Source organism: Haematobia irritans, chromosome 3 (genome assembly GCF_050003625.1).
Source record: "Haematobia irritans isolate KBUSLIRL chromosome 3, ASM5000362v1, whole genome shotgun sequence".
Lineage (NCBI taxonomy): Eukaryota > Metazoa > Arthropoda > Insecta > Diptera > Muscidae > Haematobia > Haematobia irritans.
This window is the reverse complement of record NC_134399.1, coordinates 203,881,386-203,898,585: the sequence shown is the minus strand read 5'-3', so window position 1 is coordinate 203,898,585 and position 17,200 is coordinate 203,881,386.

The following is a 17,200-nucleotide window of genomic DNA, read 5'->3' as shown; positions in this document are numbered from 1 at the left end:
CTTTTACTCACCGCCTGTAGCGGTAATCACTGTAGGATTCCCTGAGAGTTCATCCTCTTAAGGCATTTAAGATAATGGCAGAAAAAAGGACACACTTTGCTTTGCCACTGCCAACGAAACAAGCCAAAATGTTAGCCAACAAGAAAATGGAATTCATTCATTTTTTGTTTTTTCGTTTTTGCCTACAGAAGTTATGGTCATGAGAAAAATTGCGCATAAAAGGTAAATCAAATATGATGATACAGTGGACAAAATGGGAATAAAGCCTATGTATCCTTGCACAAAAAAAAAATTCTTGGATCCAAAGATTTTGAACTTCCTTTAAAAATGTTGGTATTGATTCTGCACTGAAAAAAAAATCCGTAGTTAAACTAACGTTAAATTTAACATATTTTTATTGGAAAAAATGTATTTGCTTGTAGTTAAATTTTATTATTTTTATCGAAATTTTCCACAGCTTAATGAAATCTTACTTTTTTTAAGTATGCCTCAAAAATTTTATGAACTAACCGTGAGTATAAAGTTCATTGAACGTACACATAAGTTCAATATGAACTAAAGCAAAAGAAGATTTTCGTACGATTCCCAAAAATTGTAAAAATGAACTACTGTACACTAGTAGAAAAAGTTTCGTTATATTAACGAAATGTGTCGTTAAAAGTCAGCCAATGAAACATATTCGTTAAGAGAACGAAATTTTTCGTTATTATAACGAATTTTCTGCCAATCAACGTAACATTTCGTACTATTAACGAATATTTTCATTGTATTAATGAAAATGTTTCGTTATATCAATGAAAATTTTTCGTTGGCTGAATTTTAATGAAATTTTCTTCGTGTGTATGTTTAAAATGGTCATGACTTGGCGCCAATGATTTTCTTCTTTACTTTTAGTTATTTTTTTTCTTCTATGAGTTGATGTAATTTCGTGAACTGCAGTTAAAAAGTACAACAGGGCATTAAAATTTCCTGGTTTTAACAACGCTTTGTTGAAATCTCAAAATGTGGAGTAAAATTTAGTTCAATTTTCGTGTGAGGTAGTTCATTCATCCTATACAACAGTTCACTTTTTTTCGGTGTAAGCCAAAAATTCCGGCTTCTTAAAAATAACTATATTTTTTAGGGACCTAACATACCTAGCTTTAAATGTAGGGAGCCACCGTGGTGCAATGGTTAGCATGCTCGCCTTGCATACACAAGGTCGTGGGTTCGATTCCTGCTACGACCGAACACCAAAAAGTTTTTCAGCGGTGGATTATCCCACCTCAGTAATGCTGGTGACATTTCTGAGGGTTTCAAAGCTTTCTAAGTGGTTTCACTGGAATGTGGAACGCCGTTCGGACTCGGCTATAAAAAGGAGGTCCCTTGTCATTGAGCTTAACATGGAATCGGGCAGCACTCAGTGATAAGAGAGAAGTTCACCACTGTGGTATCACAATGGACTGAATAGTCTAAGCGAGCCTGATACATCGGGCTGCCACATAACCTAACCTAACCTAGCTTTAAATGTAGGATCAATAAAATTAAAATTAGGGTACAGATCTCATTTATAGAATTTTCATGCTAATTATAGCTGGTACTTCGAAGCAAACAATTTTTTCTCAAATAAAAAAAAAAAACAAAACAAATATACAAAATCCTAAAAAATATGTTTTTCTTAAATCTAAAGATTCACTTCACTTATTTTAAGGAAAATTTCTTTAAATCAAAAATGTTTCTCTTTACTTTAAGGAAAATTTGCCTTAGTTCAAAGACATACTACTTTACAATAGGGATGAAAATTTCCAAAATTCATGTCATAAATTTAATAAAAAAAAAAAACAAAAAACAAGTAAGGAAGTTCTAAAGTCGGGCGGGGTCGACTATATTATACCCTGCACAAATTTGTAGATCTACATTTTCGATACCATATCAAATCCGTCAAATGTGTTGGGTGCTATATGTAAAGGCTTTTGTTCCCATATACATATATTTAAATCTGACTCGATATGGACGAAATGTGTTAAACTTCTGCAAAATTTATAGACCTTAAATTTAAGTCTGCTAATGTCCTGAGGTGGAACACAATTTTAGTAAAAAACAAATAAGGAAAGTCTAAAGTCAGGCGGGGCCGACAATATTATACCCTGCACCACTTTATAGATCTACATTTTCGATACCATATCACATCCGTCAAATGTGTTGGGTGCTATATATAAAGTTTTGTCCCAAATACATACATTTAAATATCACTCAATTTGGACAGAATTTGATAGACTTTTACAAAATCTATAGACTCAAAATTTAAGTTGGCTAATGCACTAGGGTGGAACACAATTTTAGTAAAAAAATATGGGAAACATTTAAATCTGAAGCAATTTTAAGGAAACTTCGCAAAAGTTTATTTATGATTTATCACTCGATATATATGTATTAGAAGTTTAGGAAAATTAGAGTCATTTTTTACAACTTTTCGACTAAGCAGTGGCGACTTAACAAGGAAAATGTTGGTATTTTGACCATTTTTGTCGAAATCAGAAAAACATATATATGGGAGCTATATCTAAATTTGAACCGATTTCAATCAAATTTGGCACACATGACTATATTACTAATTGTACTCCTAGTGCAAAATTTCAACTAAATTGGGTCAAAACTCTGGCTTCTGGGTCCATATTAGTCCATATCGGGCGAAAGATATATATGGCAGCTTTATCTAAATCTGAACCGATTTCAATCAAATTTTGCACACTTGACTATACTACTAATTGTACTCCTAGTTCAAAATTTCAACAAAAGTCGGCCAAAAATCTGGCTTCTGGGGCCATATAAATCCATATCGGGCGAAAGATATATATGGAAGCTATATCTAAATCTGAACCGATTTCAATCGAATTTTGCACACTTGACTATACGACCAAGTGTTATGTTTGTACAAAATTTCAAGCAAATCGGTATAAATCTCTGGCTGCTAGGTCCATATTATGCATATCGGGCGAAAGATATATATGGGAGCTATATCTAAAGTTGAACCGATTTCTTCCAAAATCAATAGGGTTCTATTCTGACCCAAATTAGGAACATGTGCCAAATTTAAGGCGGATTTAAATTACGACATAGACTTTGATCACAAAAATGTGTTCACAGACAGACGGACGGACGGACGGAGGGACAGACGGACATGGTTATATCGACTCATGGACCCACCCTGAGCATTATTGCCAAAGACACCATGTGTCTATCTCGTCTCCTTCTGGTTGTTGCAAACATATGCACTAACTTATAATACCCTGTTCCACATTGTGGCGTAGAGTAAAAAATGGAAACTTTCTTTTAGGATATATATGGGAGCTATATGTAAATCTGAACAGATTCCTTTCATCAATTCTGACTCAAAACTGAAACTTTTGCCAAATTTAAATTCTATTGGACTAAAATTGCGACCTGCACTTTGATCACAAAAATGGACGGAGAGACATGGCTAGATCGACTCAGAGACACGTCCTGGGCAATATTGCCAAAGACACCATATGTCTCTCCCGTCTCCTTCTGGGTGTTGCAAACAAGTGTACTAACTTATAATACCGTGTTCCACATTGTGGCGCATGGTATAAAAATGGAAACTTTCTTTTAATTAAAATTTCATTATTTTAAAGAAATTTGTCCTTAATATTTCTTAAATTGCGCATTCTAAAATTTAGATTGCGTAATATTTAATACCAAGTAAATATTTTTTTCGTTTTTTGTTAGGTTATGTATTTCGGGCTCACAGTTCAGTCCATTCTGATACTAAAAATGGTGAACTTCTCACTTATCAGTGAGTGCTGACCGATTCTTTGTTTAGCTCAATGGGTCAAGGGGCCTCCCATTCAAATACTATCTAACTTGTCCGTCTGCCTGTCATAGTCACGCTCAAGCCTTCAAAAATTTCATGTTCTAAGAAAATTGGATGCGGATCCCGGAATGCTCTTAAAACGAAATATTTTTGCTGGGGTCAAGCATCCACGATTTACCATACTCCATCAAAAACGCGGAGTTTCTTGGTATGAAAAAAGTTCAATAACAACCCAGCAAAAATACTTCAGCAGTAAGAGTTTAGTTGCGCTTTTAGGTATACAAAAAAGTAGGCAGTGCATCCAGGCTGCGTAAATCGGTGGCAATCACGTGAACGAGTAATCAAACTAGTTTATGATCATTCGTTTACGTTATTGCAACCAATTCATGCAGTATAGATGCATGAACGGTAGTGCTGTTTGCCTTCACGCCAACAATGCTATACTCAAGATTATATATCACTTCTGAGCAATATTTCTATTAAAATGAGCAACTATATCAGCGCTATTTTAAAGCTGCTCTAAATCGGGACATTGCCCATAAAAATCAGCGATGATTCGGTTGTTTTGTAAGCAGTTGGTACTGCCTCTCTCCCCTACAATCATGCTGAAATAGTGGTCCATTTTTTGCTGGAGAGGGACCCATTCAAATACGAGCTAACCAGCCCGTTTGTCTGTTATAGTCACTCACCAGCCTTCAAAAATTTAATTTTCTAAGAATATTTTTGCTGGGTTCAAACATTCCCGCCTCACCACCATCCATCTTGGCCTGACAATGTTACCTTCAAATTTAGCCAAATATGATTTCAAAATCCTTATCTATGATATCAATGAAATTTCTTCCATTTGTTCGCTACACATTCCGACCCACTGTGCCAACCAACTTCAGTGATCCAATCTCTCCTCCATCCATAAACACAGCAATGAAGCAACAAAAAAACAAAAATGATGTCACAAAGAACACAAACACGGCTTAATGTAAGTGATACCATTAGTGTGCTCTTTTTCTTTTGTCTTTGCATTGCCTCTCTGACATTTACTCATCCGTTTATCTTTCACATATTCCGAGGACAGGACATGAGAACCAAGAACCTGCAGCAAACAACATCCTAGTCGGTGTCGGTGTCACCAAAAACGACAAGTTGAGATTGATTACGGATTAAGTCATCCAAAAGGAAAATAGATCTTCATCTCCATCTAATGCCATTTTCCCAACTAAATGTCTTAAGGCGATTTACTCATGGAAAACAAAACAAACTCCGGCTTAAACTCAAAAGATCACATGGGATTAACTGCCAAAAATTTGTTTTTCCTAGATTGATGTACGTATATTTGTTTTGTAGGTTATTTAGCGACACATGAGTTCAATTTCCCGCCCCTCTGTAATCTTTAATGCAGCAAGGTGCATTTTGTGGGAAAACATCAAAGCAAATTTAGCGGCTCTCACATATGAGGTTTATAAAGGTCCTTGGGGCTTGTTTTCGGTAATGTTCTTTGATAAGAACTATTTTGGCAAATGTTATTTTAGCGAAATTATTAATAGTAATTGACTACACTGAAAAAAATATTACCGTGATGTCAAAGATTTCATGTCTTTAAAATACGAATGCAAATTTTGCTTAGCACAGACGCATTTCTCTAATATAAAGTTTTTTCCTTGTCCAAAAGTCGATACATTTTTCAATGAAGTCGTATTGTATTTATAATTAAGTGATTTCACTTAAAAATGGGTATCATAACATGAAAGAAAAAATATTTGGACTAATGTCAACTTGACTTTAATAATTCAGAAAAATTCTTTAATTTTAATGAAATTGTCTTTAAATTTGTTGTCCTTTTGCATCTTGACTACAAAGCAAAAAATCGTTCAAATATAAGACACTTTTTTCTGCACTTATTTTAAAGACGTTTTTTACTTAAAACACAGCATAATTTCTACTGGAAGTCGAGTCTGAATTTGGAAAAAAAAGTTGTCGTTAACTCGTTTTTAAACGACTTTGATAGCATATGAAGAAAAAAAGCTGAGAAAGCGAAAAATTAAAATTTGCTTCCTAGAAGCAAGTACACAAAACCAAAATTTAAAAGAGAATTGTGTCTTAAAAGTATCCTAACTTGTATTCTCCGCTTCTTTGGCTCGGAATCAATACCAAAATTAGTAAAGTAAAGACGACATTTTTGGAACCGAGCATGTTCTTTTAGTGTATATTACAAAAATTTTGTCTTATACATTTGAATTAATTTTACGCTGAAGAAAATATTGTATTAGCCAGTGTTGCCAGGTTAGGGGTTTTCCCCAAATTTAGGAATTTTTTCACGTTTAGGGGGATTTTTTGGGGTAACATTTATTTAGGGGGATTTTTGGGGGTAAAAAAATATCTTAGACCTTATAAAGTGGACCAATTCTCAAGCAAATTCGGAACAATTCTGGCATGAATTATAAAAAAAATATGAGGGAAGTCAACAAGACGATCCTAAATACAAGCAAGTATGCAATAGCATTATTTTCGTTATATTTTTTAAACGCTTCTGTTGAAAGGGCATTTTTAATATTTGACACAATTAAAAATAATCTTATTTTAACTTAGCAGCTGAAAGCATTTTAAAAGTAAGCCTGCTTTTTAAATTGATATATTGTATTATTACATCCAAAGAAAAAATAATTTCTTCAGGGACGAAATTGTCTTTTGTTATAAAGTATTTTCTAAAAGAGCAAATTTTGTTTTTTATTTACTTCAAAAGAATTTTTTTAGCATCAAAAGAAAACTTAGTTTGTCTAAAATTTCGTTTCTCAGAAAAGAAAACTCTTCTTTCAGTGTATCACTACAGGATTTTTTCACGCAATTTGGGACCCTTTTTGTACTTTTTACATTCTTAAATTTTTTGGGGGTTTTTGAAAAAAGCCTCGACCAATTTAAGGGTTTGTTTTAAGATTTGGGAGGAAGAATCAAAAATCGCCTGGCAACACTGGTATTAACTTACTATGGAGGTTAATACAACCCTTTTTTAGCACACGCAATCTACCCAATATGAAGGGAAATACCCTTTGAAATAAATTTAGTATTCATTAAATTGAGGGCACAAATTGAAGTCTCCACGTTAAAGACGGTCATCCATGATGTAGGGCAAATTATCCATAATGTAAAGGAAGGCATGTTTGATTACACAAAAAACAAAAAATCTTTACATTAACAGTCAACATTTTATTTCTATAGAAAATTTTGTCAAAATTTTACTTCTATAGAAAATTTTGTCACCATTTTATTTCTATAGAAAATTTTGTTAAAATTTTATTTCTATAGAAAATTTTTGTCAAAATTTTATTTCTATATACAGATTTTGCCAAGTAATACAATATTTTATTTCTATAGAAATTGTTGTCAAAAAGTTCTTTCTATAAAAATTTTTTTCAAAATTGATTTCTAAAGAAAAGCTTGTCAAAATTTTATTTCTATAGAAAATCTTGTCAAAATTATACATCTATAGAACATTTTATTTCTATAGAAAATTTTGTCAAAATTGTATTTCTATAGAAAATTTTGTAAAAATTTTATTGCTATAGAAAATTTTGTCCAAATTTTATTGGTATAGAAAATTTTGTCCAAAGTTTATTTCTAAAGAAAATTTTGTCATAATTTTATTTCTATAGAAAATTTTGTCAAAATTTTATTTCTGTAGCAATTTTTTTCAAAATTTTTCATTCTTTAGGAAATTTTGTCAAAATTTTATTTCTATAGAAAATTTTTCCGAAATTGTATTTCTATAGAAAATTTTATTTCTATAGAAAATTTTTCAAAATTTTATTTCTATAGACAATTTTGTCATCATTTTATTTCTATAGAAATTGTTGTCAAAATTTTATTGGTATGGAAAATTTTGTCAAAATTTTATTTTTGTATAGGAAATTTTGTCCAAATTTTATTTCTATAGAAAATTTTGTCAAAATTTTATTTCCATAGAAAAATTTGTCATAATTTAATTTCTATAAAAAATTTTGTCAAAATGTTATCTTTAAAGAAAATTTGGCAAAATTTTATGTCTATAGAAAATTTTGTCAAAATTTTGTTTTTATAGCAAATTTTTTCAAAATTTTATTTCTAAAGAAAATTTTACCAAAATTTTCATCCTATAGAAAATTTTACCAAAATTTTATTTGTATAGAAACTTTTGTCAACATTTTATTTCCATAGAAAAATTTGTCATAATTTTATTTCTATAGAAAATTTTGTCAAAATTTTATTTCTATAGAATTTTTTTCAAAATTTATCATTTTTAGGAAATTTTGTCAAAATTTTATTTCTATAGAAAATTTGGCAAAACTTTATGTCTTTAGAAAATGTTGTCAAAATTTTGTTTCTATAGCAAATTTTTTTTTTTTTTAAATTTTATTTCTATAGAAAATCTTGTCAAAATTTTATTTGTATAGAAAATTTTGTCAACATTTTATTTCTTTAAAAAATTTTGTCAAAATTTTTTTCCTATAGAAAATTTGTCAACATTTTATTTCTATAGAAAATGTTGTCAAAATTGTATTGCTATAGAAAATTTTGTAAAAATTTTATTGCTATAGAAAATTTTGTCAACATTTTTATTTTATAGAAAATGTTGTCAAAATTTTTATTTTATAGAAAATGTTGTCAAAATTTTATTGCTATAGAAAATTTTGTCCAAATTTTATTGCTATAGAAAATGTTGTCAAAATTGTATTGTCTAAATTTTATTTCTATATAAAATTTTGTCAAAATTTTATTTCTATAGAAAATCTTTTCAAAATTATATTTCTATAGAAAATTTTGTTTAAATTTTCTTTCTATAGAATTTTTTTTAAAATTGTGTTTCTATAGAAAATTTAGCCTAAGTTTTATTGCTATAGAAAATTTTGTCAAAATTTTGTTTCTATAGAAAATTTTGCCAAATTTTATTTCCATAGAAAAATTTGTCATAATTTTATTTCTATAGAAAATTTTGTCAAAATTTTATTTCTGTAGAAAGTTTTGTCTATATTTAGTTCTATAGATTTTTTTCAAAATTTTATTTCTATAGAAAATTTTATCAAAAGTTTATTTCTATAGGAAGTTTTATCAAAATTTTAATACTACAGAAAATTTTACAAAAATTTTATTTTTAGAGAAAATTTGGCCAAAAATTTATTTCCATAGAAAAACTTTTCATCATTTTATTTCTATAGAAAATTTTGTCAAAAATTTATTTCTATAGAATTTTTTTTTTTTCAAAATTTTTCAATTTAATTCATAATTTTATTTCTATAGAAAATTTTGTCAAAATTTTATTTCTATAGAAAATTTTGTCAAAATTTTATTTCTATAGAGAATTTTATCAAAATTTTATTTCTATAGAAAATTTTATCAAATTTGAATCCTATAGAAAATTTTACCAACATTTTATTTTTATGGAAAATTTAGTAAAAATTTTATTTCTATAGAAAATTTTGTCAAAATTTTATTTCTGTGGCAAATTTTTTTAAAATGTGGTTTCTATAGAAAACTTTTTCAAAATGTGGTTTCTATAGAAAATTTTGTAAAAATTTTATTTCTATAGAAAATTTTGTCAAAATTTTATTTCTCCACACGTAAAATTGAAAAAAAAAATTGAAAAGGAAACACCTTGATATAAAGTATCGGCAATTAAATTGGCTTATGGGTAGAAATTCTAGACTCTCCACTCAGAACAAATTAATGATTTACAAGCAAGTGCTAAAGCCAGTGTGGACATATGGAAGTCAACTCTGGGGTTGTGCCAAAGACGAGACTATTAATATTATTCAAACATTCCAAAATAAAGTATTGAGGAATGTAGTCAAAGCGCCATGGTACATACGAAATACGGATTTACACCGAGACCTCAAAATAAATTCAGTGAGAGACGAAATAACTCTTCTGGCAAAATCCCACGAAAAAAGACTTATTTCCCATAAAAATGAGGAAATCCCAAATCTCTTAGATGACAAACAAATACTGCGTCGATTGGGACGATTCAAGCCGAATGATTTGAAGCAGCGTTTCACCCAGCAAATAGATTAAACAAACTAATCTAAGCTGCACTTAACTTATAATTTAACCTAAATAAATTACTAGTTAGTCTTACTTGAAATTAAAGACTAGTTGTAGTGCATATATTTAAGCAATCGTTTTATGTTTAAATGATAAATAAAAAAAAAAAATTATTTCTATAGAAAGTTTTGTCAAAATTTTATTTCTATAGGAAATTTGGCAATACTTTATTTGTATAGATAATTTGGCAAAATGTTAATTCTATAGAAAATTTTGTCAAAATATTATTTCTATCGAAAATTTTTTTAAATTTTTATTTTAAAACTATGGTTTCAAGTATATAGTACAACAAAAAGTAGCCTAATTATCATAGCATCAAAAACTGACGAATTTGCACTAAAGTAGCATAAGGATAATACTGCAGACAAACATCACTACGATGACAATAATTTTGAAGATTTGGTTTTAGTTATGTTAACAAATTTCTTTCTTGTTTTATTATCCTTACCTTTCTTTCTCGAAGGATTAAACTCCCCAAAATCCTTCTGAAATGCGATAATTTAATTGAAACCAACCAACCCGTTTGTTAATCTTCAAGATGGTGTGTTAATTTATCTCTTTCAAGACTTAAGAGTTACCGACACCCCATCCCCAACATGCCTGCCCCTGCTCCTCCTCTTCCGCCTTCTCCACCCTCTGTCATTCATCTCATTATGGGGGGCTGACTAATGTTGCTCATCTCATTGTAGATTTAGTGGTAATTCCCAAGTATTTATCATCATCACCCTCATTTTACAAGAATGCCAAAGACTCTGAGAAAAACAAAAACAACTGAAACGCCTAAATGCCAGAAAGGATTGTGTTAACCATTAACAATAATGTGTTGGTTAAAAGCTTTCCATTGTTTGTCTTCAAAGAATACAAAAATGTTTAATTGTTTTTATGGCGCAAATCTTCATTCACAACGAGATGGAAGACAAAAAAAGCACACGGCAAAGAAAACGACAAAACAAAAGGGGTTAAAAGGTCTAACGTGGAAATGGTTACACACTTTCCTCTAAAGTGGAAATGTCGGCTATGGGCCATAATGAATGCGCTTTTAAGATAATGAAAATTCAAGTGTTTAGATGTGTCTTGTTTTTTTTATTATTATTATTTTTTTTTGTCAGACGATTATATCTCGAGTAACGAAATGTAGATATAGAGATTATAAGAAGGGTACAGAAGGTTGGTTGAAAATCGATTTTTTGAACATTTTATTTTGTGCGTTTTATAAAACAAATCCTCTAGAGCTAGAAAAGACTAAAAATCACTTTTCACCTACAGCAGGAACTGGACACGATCGGTCGCAAGATATGGCTTTTTTAAGTAGCTTCTGTAAGCATCTTGCTTGATTGCGCCTTCTCATTTTGGCCTTTGATAGCACAGTGGAAGCGCATCATTTTGGCATGACAAAAGTGCCGGATTCGCACTGCAAAAAATTTACTTCCGTAAATTTTTGTATTCATCACTTGATCGAGTGTCTGCTGATACATTTCCAACCGATCGCACTTCCATTCTATTAATAAAAACAAGTAAAGAAAGTCTAAAGTCGGGCGGCGCCAACTAACATATATTATATCCTGCGGCAAAATCTCTTGACTTAAAATTTAAATAGACTAATGCCCTGGGGCGAAGCTCAATGTTAGTAGCAAAAATATTTGAAAAACTTAAATCTGAAGCCATTTTTATGCAATTTCGCAGAAGGGCGTTTTTGATTAATCGTTTGAGGGATATGTATTAGAAGTATAGAAAAAATTGGTTTTGATTCATTTTCAAAATTTGTACAATTTTCTCAGTGGCGATTTGTGAAGGAAAATGTGGGTACACGCTCACAAAAAATCGCTTCTGTAACATATACTCCCAAACATATTTTGCTTCAAGCATATACATTTTTGGGTATTGCCCAAACATTTATATGTTTGATCTCTTCCAATATATAATATGTTTGAAAGCATATTGGTCTAAACAATATATGTTTGGGTAGTCTAAGTTCCAAACATTTTGTATTTTTGCATCCAAATTCAATAATGTTGTCTTCCAAAAAACAATATGTTATTATGTGACCATATAATATGTTTGGAAGCATTTTGCACCCCAAAAATATTATATGCATAAAAAAAAATTCTCCCAAACAATATTGTGCTCAAAATTTTATTTATTTATTTATATATTTACAATCATAATGAATTATGAAAATAAACAGGTAATATAGGTGCTAACAACATAGGTTTTCGACCTGAATGCTCAAAGTTTTGTTTCTGCCCAATTGTATATTCCCCCACATCTTTCTCACTTCCACGAGATTTTTTAGTTCTTAGCACCTTTTTCTGTAATACAAACATTGTAGAAGAAATTATTAAATTGTATGATTTTTTTTATTTTAATTTTACCTTTTGCCGGACGGGGATTCGAACAGCGGACCACACAGTTTGTAAAGATCAAAGAAGTAGCTGATCAATTGCCCAAGGAAAAATAAAATGTTAATTTTGTAATAACAAGCAACAACCACCAACTTAATTCAATATCGCTCCCTGTTAAATAGCGCTCCAAGCTACTAAACACATATATGTTTATAGGCTATTTCTAAATTAATATATGTTTGCATCCAAGCATGTTATATTTACAAACTTTTTATGTCCCAAACATTATATGTTCTAACATATTAACATATATGTCCCAAACATGTTATGCTAGTTTATGAACATTATATGCTTGCACTCAAAAATATTGTGTTTAAAAATTTGTGTTCCAAACATATAATGTTTATAGCCAAACATATGAAAAACAGTCTTTTTCATCCGTGTATTTTGGCTATATTAGTCCCATTCGGAAGAACATATATATGGGAACCCACTCCAATTAAATTTAGCACACTTGACGGCACTACTGATTGTACACCTTTTGCAAAATTTCAAACAAATCAGGGTAAAAGTCTGGCTTCTGGGTCATTTAAGTGCATATCGGGCGAAAGATAAATATGGGACTTATATCTAAATCTGAACCGATTTCTATTAAATTTAGCACACTTGCCGATACTTTTAAGGGTACTTCTTGTGCAAAATTTCAAGCAAATCAGGGTAAAACTCTGGCTTCTTGGATTATATAAAGGGTGATACGGTCAAAATTTGGTCAATATAAACTTGACGTATTTCTTTCAATTTTGCATTTAAAAAACCTGAACACCCCTCATTTTGAAGGTGTGTGTGTGTAGAATGTTGCTCCTATTTTGATTTTAGAATTCACTCTTCAGTTGTCAAAATGCCGTCCAAGCATGAAGAGCAGCGTATCAAAATTTTGCTCGCGCATCGCGAAAATCCGAGCTACTCGCACGCAAAGCTGGCAAAATCGCTAAAAGTTGCCAAATCAACCGTTACAAATGTAATTAAAGTGTTTGGGGAACATTTGTCGACCGCCAGGAAGTCTGGATCGGGGGGAAATCGAAAATCGGAAGCCGCTGAGACGACAAAGAGAGTTGCCGGTAGTTTCAAGCGAAACCCTAACCTCTCTCTCCGAGATGCCGCAAATAAGCTGGGTGTATCGTCTACAACCGTACATCGAGCGAAAATACGAGCCGGACTATCGACTTACAAGAAGGTAGTGACTCCAAATCGTGATGATAAACAAAATACGACGGCCAAAGCGCGATCCCGGAGGCTGTACACGACGATGCTGACGAAGTTTGACTGCGTGGTAATGGACGACGAAACCTACGTCAAAGCAGACTACAAGCTGCTTCCGGGACAGGAGTTTTATACGGCAAAAGGAAGGGGAAAGGTAGCAGATATTTTCAAGCATATAAAACTTTCAAAGTTCGCAAAGAAATAACTGGTTTGGCAAGCCATCTGTACCTGTGGCTTGAAAATCAGCATTTTCATAGCTTCCGGGACTGTCAACCAAGAAATTTACGTGAAAGAGTGTTTGAATAAACGTCTGCTGCCTTTCCTGAAGAAACACGGTTGTTCTGTACTGTTTTGGCCGGATTTGGCATCTTGCCATTACGGTAAAAATGTCATGGAGTGGTACGCCGCCAACAACGTGCAGGTGGTTCCCAAGGACAAGAACCCTCCCAACACGCCAGAGCTCCGCCCAATTGAGAAATACTGGGCTATTGTCAAGCGGGACCTAAAGAAGACCAAAAAAACTGCTAAGGACGAGCAGCAGTTCACGGCAAACTGGCTTTCTGCGGCGAAGAAGATGGACAAGGTGGCTGTACCAAATCTGATGGCAGGTGTCAAGCGTGAGGCCCGGCAATTCGGATTTGGAAAAGCGAAAGCCTAACTGAATATCTTTCCTGAATTTTATACTAATTGAACTTGAAAAAGAAATTTAATTTAATTTTTTAAATAAACGATTTCACCGATTTACACGCGTTTTCCCTTGACCAAATTTTGACCGTATCACCCTTTAAGTGCACATCGGGCGGAAGATATATATGGGGGCTATATCCAAAACTGAGCCCATTTCAATCAAATTTAGCACACTTAACGATACTACTTATTGTACTTCTCGTTCAAAATTTCAAGAAATCAAGGTAAAACTCTGGCTTATGGGGAAATGTAAGTGCACATCGAGCGAAAGATATATATGGGAGCTTAGCCAAAACTTAACTAATTTCTTCCAAAATCAATAGTGTTCTATTCTAACCAAAAACAGAAACTTGTGTCAAATTTGAGACCAATTGGACTAAAACTGCGACTTAGATTTTATTACAAAAATGTGTTCACAAACAGACGGACGGACAGACGGACAAGGCTATATGGACTCAGGGATCGAAACTGAGCAATACTGCCAAAGACACTATTTGTCTATCTCATCTCCTTCTGGGTATTGCAAACATATGCACTAACTTATAATACCCTGTTCCACAGTGTGGCGACGGATATAAAAATGTTATATCCCAAACATAATATGTTCTAAAATATTAGCATATATGTCACAAACATGTTATGCTAATTTTTGAACAATATGTGTATGCACTTAAAAATAATGTGCTAAAAATTTTAGTTCCAAACATATATGTAAATTTTTGGACTTTTGCGCAAATTTACAAAATTTGTGTCCTAAATTTAATGGAAAAAATTTTTGAAGCAAAGATTATAAACTTTATTTTAATTAAAATTTCATTATTTTAAAGGAATTTGTCCTTAATATTTTGTAAATTTCGCTTACTAAAATTGAGGTTGCGTAATCTTTAAAATCACGTAAATATTATTTTCAGTGCGATAAAAGCGATTGAAAAAAAGCTATTATTGAAAACTTAACTAGTTCAACATCTCTCATTCACAACTTCTAACTATTCTGTGTTTGCGTGGTCAATAACGGGATGGTAAATGATGTTGACGAAAAAGTACTAAAAATGTGTTGTACTTTTCGAAGTCAAAAAGGTGCTAAAAATTACATAATATCAAATTTAAAGACTATCGTAAAATTATACGTATATCTAGACCGATTAGGACAATTTTTTTTAGATTTGCTGAACAAAATCTTATTTTGCAAAATTTTATTTGCTTAGAAAATTTTGTCAAAATTTTATTTCTGCAGAAAAAGTTGTAAAAATTTTATTTCTGCGAACATTTTTTAAAAAAATTATTTCTATAGAACTTTTGTCAAAATTTTCTCAATATGTAATTTCTGCAGAAAATGTTGTCAAAATTTTATTTCTGCAGAAAATGTTGTAAAAATTTTATTTCTATGGAAAATTTTCTCAATATGTTATTTCTGCAGAAAATGCCGTCAAAATTTTATTTCTGCAGAAAATTTTGTCAAATTTTATTTCTATAGGGAATTTTGTAAAAATCTTATTTCTATAGAAAATTTTGTCAAAATTTTATTCCTATACAAAATGTTGCCAAAATTTCTATAGAAAATTTTGTCAAAATCTTATTTCTAGAACATAGAACATGTTGTCAAAATTTTATTTCTATAGACAATTTTGCCAAAATTTTATTTCTACAGAATATTTTGTAATTTTTTTTATAGAAAATTTTGTCAGAATTTTATTTCTACAGACAATTTTGTCAAAATTTTATTTCTATAGGAAATTTTGTCAAAATCTATTTCTTTCTATAGAAAATTTTGCCAAAATTTTATTTCTACAGAATATTTTGTAATTTTTTTATAGAAAATTTTGTCAGAATTTTATTTCTATAGAAAATTTTGTCAAAATTTTATTTCTGCAGTAAATGTGTAAAAATTTTATTTCTGCTGAAAATTTTGTCAAAATTTTATTTCTACAGAAAATGTTGTAAACATTTTATTTCTGCGAAAATTTTGTAAAAATATTATTCCTATGGAGAATTTTGTCAAAAGTTTATTTCTATAGAATATTTACTCAAAATGTTATTTCTGCAGAAAATGTTGTCAAATTGTTATTTCTGCAGAAAATTTTGTCAAAATTTTATTTCTATAGAAAAATTTGTCAAAATTTTATTTCTATAGGAAATTTTGTTAAAATCTTAATTCTGTAGAAGATTTTGTCAAAATTTTATTCCTATATAAAATTTTGTCAAAAATTTATTTCTACAGAATGTTTTGTAAATTTTTTTTCTTTAGAAAATTTTGTCTAAATTTTATTTCTATAGAAAATTTTGTCACAAATGTATTTCTATAGGGAATTTTGTCAAAATTTTATTTCTATAGGAAATTTTGTCAAAATCTTATTTCTATAGAAAATTTTGCCAAAGTTTTATTTCTACAGAATATTTTGGATTTTTTTTTATAGAAAATTTTGTCAGAATTTTATTTCTACAGAAAATTTTGTCAAAATTTTCTTTCTGCAGAAAATTGTGCCAAAATTTAATTTCTACAGAATATTTTTTAATTTTTTTTATAGACAATTTTGTCAGAATTTTATTTCTACAGAAAATTTGGTCAACATTTTATTTCTGCAGGAAATGTTGTCAAAATTTTATTTCTGCAGAAAATTTTGTCAAAATTTTATTTCTGCAGAAAATGTTGAAAAAATTTTATTTCTGCGAAAATTTTGTAAAAATATTATTTCTATAGAGAATTTTGTCAAAAGTTTATTTCTTTAGAATATTTTCATAAAATGTTATTTCTGCAGAAAATGTTATCAAAATTTTATTTCTGCAGACAATTTTATTAAAATTTTATTTCTATAGAAAATGTTGTCAAAATTTTATTCCTATAGAAAAATTTACCAAAATTTTATTTCTACAGAATGTTTTGTAAATATTTTTGCTAAGAAAATTTTGTCAGAATTTTATTTCTACAGAAAATTTTGTCAGAATTTTATTTCTACAGAAATTTTTTTAAAAATTTTATTTCTATAGGGAATTTTGTCAAAATTTTACTTCTATAGAAAATTTTGTCAAAATT